Source organism: Staurois parvus, unplaced genomic scaffold, assembly GCF_062004578.1.
Source record: "Staurois parvus isolate SC_StPar_1 unplaced genomic scaffold, SC_StPar_1.0 ptg000187l, whole genome shotgun sequence".
Taxonomy (NCBI): Eukaryota; Metazoa; Chordata; class Amphibia; order Anura; family Ranidae; genus Staurois; species Staurois parvus.
In genome coordinates, this window is record NW_028317983.1 from 736,954 (window position 1) to 744,922 (window position 7,969).

The window sequence follows — 7,969 nt, forward strand, 5'->3', positions numbered from 1 at the left end:
CTGAAAATTCCAAATTTAATATCTGCTTACATATAGACAGGGTGGACCATCCATCCTAATGCAAAAACCACATCCAAGATGGCCGCGCTGCTCCTTCCGGTTTTGCGCCTGACGTCACGTGATTGTCTCGTTTCGTCACTTCCGACTTCTTCTCGAGGGAAGTAGTGACAGGAAGTGTGTACAAAGGGCAAGGACTTAATCAATGCAAGCTTATGACCCGTACTTACTAGAAATTCCTTGTTAATGGGAAAGCAGGGGGCTCAGTAGGTTATCCACACCTGTCGGCGAAGGGTAGACCAGGGGTGGACTGACAACTCATGGGGCCACCGGGCAATAGGGGATCATGGGGACCCTGTGTCCTTGGCCAAACTCAAAAAAGCCTATGAAAAAGGTACCAGGGGCATCTCATGGGGCCCCCTACTGACCCCGGGCCATGCCCGAGTTTCCAAATGGTCAGTCCGCCCCTGGGATAGACACATGCTGGTCCAATCAGTGTACCGTGCGCGCTGCCCTGGACATCTAAGGGCATCTCTTAATCTCTTTGTATAGATGTAGCTTAATGATGTCATATGCCGGCACCGCGCCAGGAGTCACAGGGTCTTTCATTGCATTTGGCGCCATTCATGATAGGAATGGATATAAATACAGCAGCCTGGTGGGATTTATGTAGCAGCGGCAGTCCATGTGGTAGCGCTGTGTCTTTTAAAGTGAGCATATCGGCTATGTGATAGAAGTGACATCAATGGTGTGGATTCAATAGTTTTAATAGCTGATTTTGTCTGGCTGGAATTACAGATGGTCTGAGACCTAATGGGGAGGTACTCCCCATTACTGACCCTGATTGAATGCTTTCCTGCAAGCTTTATACCTTAACCCCTTCATGCCTAAGGGTAAAACAAATCTAAATGCCTAAGCACAATTGACATGTGTTAGTAAAACCGTACATATCATCACAACTACTTTGTACATCCAGGTGGATTATACCTTGATTTTTTCAGGACAAATTGGGCTTTCATTTGGTGGTAAATGGTAATGGATAGCTCCTAATTTTTTTTTATTATCAAAGGATTTCATATCATTTTTTTTTATTTAGCTGTGTGGTTGTAGGTTATGGTCGTAACAAGAAACAAAGAACAACCCAAAATAAATTCTCCAGTTCTTGACGACTGCAGCGATACCATATATGTGTATGTTATTTGTTGTTTGTACCCGTAGTACAGCCCAGAAACAATAGTGCAGATTTTTTATTTTGTCTTTTTTTTTACCTAAAACACACTGACACTGACATTAACACTAACTGACACTGATACCAATGTTTTTAAATCCTGACCTTTGACCTTGACCTTTCACCCTGACCTTGACCCAAACACTAACCCTGGCACCGAACTAGATCAAACCTTGATCTAGGTATTTTTCTTTATTTTTCTTTTATTTTTTAATATTTATTTATCATCATTTTTTTTTTTTTTTAACATTTTTTTCTCCCTATGCCAGGAGTTAGAGAGATACAGTGTATCTCTCTTCTCCATTCATAGAAAGAGAAAAAACAAGGGGGCTAGGCTGCACAGTGGCTGATCACAGTGATAGCCAATCAGAGGCTATCACAGCGATCATGTGACCTGGAATTGGGAGTCCTGGGTCCCAATTGTTAGAACGGGTCCCGGGGCTCTCAGTGACACCGCAGTCTCGGAGCACTCCCAGCACAAAGACAGGTATGCAAATATGCGGCCCCACGGAAAAAACCCAGTTCCATGAGGCCGCATATTTATGTGCCGTCGGCATCAAGGGGTTAATATCAGCATATACAGGTACAATGTTAATATAACCAAAAGAAAATCAGCTATGGCCAGAATTTAAGTAGGTTTATTACATAGAAATTTTGTACAATATATATTTTTTATAGTTCACAAATATGTGGATTTTTTTTTAAAGCTCAGAAGCATTCCCTTAACCACTTCAAGTCCGGACACTTTCACCCCCTTCCTGTCCAGGCCAATTTTCAGCTTTCAGTGCTATCACACTTTGAATGACAATTGCGTGGTCATGCAACACTGTACCCATATGAATTTTTTAGCGTTATTTTTATTTTGGTGGTATTTATTCACCACTGGGATTTTTTTTTTTTTGCGCTATAAATGAAAGTCCAAACATTTTGGAAAAAAGTGTTTTTTCTTATAAAATTTTGAAAATAAATAATCTTTCTTCATAAATCTTGGCCAAAATGTATTCAGCTATCTTTTTAGTAGAAAAAAAAAATAACCCAATTAATTTATACCCAAAAATTCTAATTTAATTTTTTTTTTTTTAGATTTTTTATTTTTTAATTATTATTATTATTATTTATTTATTTTTTTAATATACTGTCACCCTAGTAGTACAGTGCCACCATGGTGACACTGTACTACTTGTGGGGGGTGATGAAGATTTTTTGGCCATTTGGGTGATTTCTGTTATCATTATGATTTAAAAAGGAGCCAAACAACTATTTGATAATAAATGGCTTCATATGATCATCATCCTTCAATAAAAGAGCATTTTTTGGCATGATCAGTCATATTTGCAATATCAATGCCAAAATGTCACAATTTCTGTCAGGGTATGCAAACTTTTGAGCACAACTGTATGTCTACATATATATTTGCAATCGTGTTCAGCCTAATAAGGTGATTTCCTTGATTTTGACATATTTTTCTTAAGTTAGGTTACTCTTCCTGAGAAAGCATTTCTGCAAAACGCGTTGACCTAATTACATGCGCACTATTAAGTTACTGGTATGTATTGAATATCGATATTGTTTTATGTTGGAAAATGTAACTAAATATGTTGAAGTAGAGTCTGTTCTTTGGTCATTACCTTTTAATGTGATTGTTTTAAACAATTTTGTAAAAAATGTTTATGAATTTTATGTAATGTGTCTTCATTTGGTACCATTAAAGTCCATTTCCTTATTCCCAGTTGGGGACTTTTTCTGAAGGCATCACAGACCTGTTATTGGTCCATCTCATCTGGCCTGAACACCACTTGTCCCTCTAAGAAGTTGGATGTGGACCACTGGGGGTTACTTAACTAGTTAGCATGGAGGAGTGTCGTTCATTATCAGAATTAACCAGACAAATCGCTGCACCAGCTAACTATGGCCATGTCTCACCCAGGGGCTGACTGACAACTCACGGGGCCCCCGGGCAATAGGGGATCATGGGGCCCCTGTGTCCTTGCCCAAACTCAAAAAAGCCTATGAAAAAGGTACCAGGGGCATCTCACGGGGCCCCCTACTGACCCCAGGCCCTCGGGCAGTGCCGAGTTTCCAAATGGTCAGTCCGCCCCTGGTCTCACCAACCACAGAATCAAGAAAGAGCTATCAATCCTTTCCATGTCTGAGTCAGGTGAGGTTTTCTGTGTTGAGTCAAATTGAGCCAAAGGCTCCACACTTGGTGGTGCCCTTCCAGGAGGCACATATATTATTATTATACAGGATTTATATAGCGCCAAGAGTTTGCTCAGCGCTTTACATATTAAACAATTGTATTCTGTGTGCCCCTGCAGAGACTGGCGCATAAGTTTGAACAAGCTTTACTGAAATGTTTAGGCAGGTTGTGTTGACCCCTGGTCCAGGTCATTTACCTACAATGTCTCGAAAGACCATGCACCAATTTTCCCATTTACCTCTATCATTTTATGGCCCCACTCCAGACTGCTGTTAATTTTACCCATGCAGTGAGGTCCCATCCCCCACACTCATGGTTTAAATGCTCATTTGGCTAGGGGGAAGAGGAATAAGTACAAATACCTACCTCATTCTTTGCTCCAAAAGGCTTTCTTCTTTCTGTGCAACCAGTCCTCAAAAGCTGCTTCACTTTTCTGTCCAGCTGGTTGCATTTCTCTGATATCATCATGTATATTACAGGACCCGCAATGCGTGAGAATGGCAGGGGCCTGCTTACATCACATGCTAGGGGGACGAGGTATACGTTAAGTATTTTTACTTGTTCTTCCCCACCGGCTTTCAAGTGGTGCAGGGATGGGGGGGGGGGGCGGGGCGGGGGGGTATAATTTCACATCAGCCTGGTCTGGGGCTTTAAGTCTGAACCTGATCATTTGTTCTAAGTGATATTTGTATTGCAGAGGACTGGAAATAAAACCTATTGCTACACAGAACTGTGCACATGGCTGAAGCAGTGATGCCACTATTTGCCCGGGTCACCGACCAGGCTATGAAGAAGGAAGGAACAATGAGGGAGTGCAGGGAAAGTGACAAGAAGGGGGTTGGGGAGTTCCCTTTTGCATAGACATTGTCATTTTCCCTTGCATGGGCATGGTACCAGTGTCTCTTTAAACAAAAGTGCAATTTCCTATTTCGGCCATGAACTGGATACTGAGAAAAGTAAAATATGTCTGCTATAAAAGAATTTTCCTGGGCAGGCTGCCCGCAGCTCCTCTTTAGCCATTTGCTGCATCAGGTTTGATTTATTTAACCAGCGGAGATAACACTTTGTCTGCATTGTTTTCTGGCCCTATCTCTGCGTTACATCAACTGAGGTAACAGAAACAATGCAATAAAGGAGAAATACACTGAAAGCAATCCATGCTCGGAAATAGGTGCAATTTGTAAGAACAAATCCCATCATTCCACTGCACAGCTCAGAGCAGATCAGAGGATGGAGGAGCTGAAATCTTTTTTCTTGGAATAAAATGGTTCTGTTAAACATTACATTCCACAATTCTCCAAATAATTCAATCTCTGGATGTGATGGTACAACATGGCTTGGTGCAGCTTGGTTCTTCTGGTTCTGTTCTTCTAAATTCTTTCTTTCTTTCTTTCTTTCTTTCTTTCTTTCTTTCTTTCTTTCTTTCTTTCTTCCTTTCTCTCTCTTTCTCTTCTTCTCCCTCTCTCTCTCTTCTTCTCCCTTTCTTTCTTTCTTTCTTTCTTTCTTTCTTTCTTTCCTTATTCTCTTTCTTTCTCTCTTTCTGTCCTTATTCTCTTTCTTTCTCTCTCTCTCTTCTCCCTCTCTTTCTTTCTCTCTGCCCCCCCCCCTCTCTTCTCCCTCTTTTTCTTTCTCTGTGCCTCTCTCTCTCTCTCTGCCCCCCCCCTCTCCTTATTCTTTCTTTCTTTCTTTCTTTCTCTCTCCTTATCCTTTTTTTCTTTCCGTATTCTTTCTCTCTTTCTTTCGCTCTCTCTCTCTCTCTCTCTCTCTCTCTCTCTCTCCCTCTCTTTTTTTTCTCTCTGTCCTTATTCTTTCTTTCTCTCTGTCCTTATTCTTTTTTTCTCTGTTTCTTTCTCTCTTTCTTTCGTTCTCTATCTCTCTCTTTTTCTCCCTCTCTTTCCCTATTCTTTCGCTCTCTCTCTCTCTCTTTCTCTTTTTCTCCCTCTTTCCTTATTCTCTCTTTCTTTCTTTTTCTTTCTTTCTCTCTTTCTTTCTTTTCTTTATTTCTCTCTTTCTTTCTTTTTCTTTCTCTCTTTCTTTTTCTTTCTCTCTTTCTTTTTTTCTTTCTCTCTTTCTTTTTCTTTCTCTCTCTCTCTCTCTCTCCTTCACTTTCTTTTTCTCTTTCTCCCTCTCTTTTTTTCTCTCTCTTTTTCTCTCTTTCTTTCTCTCTTTTCTTCTCCCTCTCTTTCTTTCTTTCTTTCTTTCTTTCTTTCTTTCTCTCTGTCCTTATGAACTGTTCTTCTAAATTCTTTCTCTCTGTCCTTATGAACTGTTCTTCTAAATTCTCTTTCTTTCTTTCTTTCTTTCTTTCTTTCTTTCTTTCTTTCTTTCTTTCTTTCTCTCTCTCTCTCTCTCTCTCTCTCTCTCTCTTTCTTTCTTTCTTTCTTTCTTTCTCTCTGTCCTTATGAACTGTTCTTCTAAATTCTTTCTCTCTGTCCTTATGAACTGTTCTTCTAAATTCTCTTTCTTTCTTTCTTTCTTTCTTTCTTTCTTTCTCTCTCTCTCTCTCTCTCTCTCTTTCTTTCTTTCTTTCTTTCTTTCTTTCTTTCTTTCTTTACCCAACTCCCCTCCCCATTTTCCAGCACAAGTTCCCCTGCGCTACTGTACTTTGTCATAAGCCAAACGTCAGCCATCAAACCTTAATGACTTGGAGAGGATCTGCCAAGAGGAGTGGGCCAAAATCCCTCCTGAGATGTGTGCAACCCTGGTGGCCAACTACAGGAAACGTCTGACCTCTGTGATTGCCAACAAGGGATTTGCCACCAAATACTAAGTCATGTTTTGTGAAGGGGATCAAATACTTATTTCCTTCATGAACATGCAAATCAGTGCATCATTTGTTAGGCATGCATTTCTTTTGAATTTTTTGTTGCGGTTCTGTCTCTCTCAGTGTTACAAAACACCTACCATTCAATTTTTAGACCGATCATTTCTATGTGAGTGGGCAAACATTCAAAATCAGCAGGGGGTCAAATACTTATTTCCTTCACTATATATATATATATATATATATATATATATATATGAATCAAAAAGTCCTCAGATATACTTGTGTTCATGTGAATAATGAAAATAACTGGTGCTACCCCTTAATCACTGCACTCACCGCAATGTTTGACCCGTTTCCAGTGGGTCCAGCGCGCTTTGTAATGCTCTCCAGTCCTCTGAATATAGGACTGTATAAGGGACTCTGCGTAGCCATGTTCCGTAAATCCTAGATGTAACTGTGCTTCATCATACGGGCCATAATAGGATATGTCAAAGAGCGGGAAGCTTCCATAGTGTAAAAAAAAAATTTATGTAAAAAACGAAAAGCCGAATACACACAGACATAAGTTGACAAGGTGCTTTAAAATGGAAACTGGAACACCAGTACGTTCCACAGCCAAGAAACAGAAACTGGTAGTGATGCAGTTTGCTCTGCCTCCACTGGAATGAAATATTTTGTTCTGTACTTGCAGAAAATGTACTTAGCCTGAAAAATAAAACCAACTGCAGCCACCACTTCGAAGAACCAGTAAGCTGCAGTATGTTAATTTTTTTGTGCTTGGGTTTAGTAATCATTCAGTTATTTTTATTCAGTTACATAAAAAAGTAAAATCTGCTTAGAATGTGTCTTGATAGTACGGCGGTTCCATGTTCTTGGTACCAGAAGGCAGAGGAAGTGGAGGAGGACTTGTAATGAAGTGTACAGTCCTGAGAGCCTTGATCTGAAGCCAGACAGTGAAAGTGTTATTTATGACATGACACATGTGGGGCCCCTTTGTACAAGTGTACATGGTACTTCCTAGAATTGCACACAGAGGGATATTCAATCTGGGATGGTACCACCCGCTTTACAGAGAAGGGGCCTTCTGAGTGTCCTAAAGGATAATCTTATACCATGGAAATACAGAACACTCGGCTTCTGTGAATCCTCTAATACCTTGGCCTATGTTGTGTTCCAGTTCAGCAGCGTAAGTATTTATATGAACATACTGTATATACATGTTAGGACACTGAATGCTACTGAAATAAATAAATCTTAAAAGACATCTTATGTCGGATATTGGACAAAAAAAATACTGGTGCTGATATCTAAATTAAAGGCTAAGCTCACCTTTTCCCAAAAATAGCCTGTTGTCTTATTTTCAATCCATGAGACAAATCTGTTGTCTATATATATATGTGGAGGATGACGAGTGTAATTATAAAAGTATAGTTCTTTTCCAGAGACATGCATTTAACCACTTGACCTCCAGAGGATTTACCCCCCTTAATGACCAGGCCTCTTTTTGCTACTCGGCGCTACACTAATTCAACTGATAATTGCGCGGTCATGCTATTCTGCACCCAAACGAAATTTACGTCCTTTTTTTCACACAAATAGAGCTTTCTTTCTGTGGTATTTGATCATCTGTGCGCTTTTTATTTTTCACGCTATAAACAAAAATGTTGAAGAAAAACAATATTTTTTACTTTCAGCTATACAAAATATATAGTAAACTCAAAGTTGGTTATAAATTTAGGCCAAAATGTATTCTGCTACATGTTTTTGGTAAAAAAAA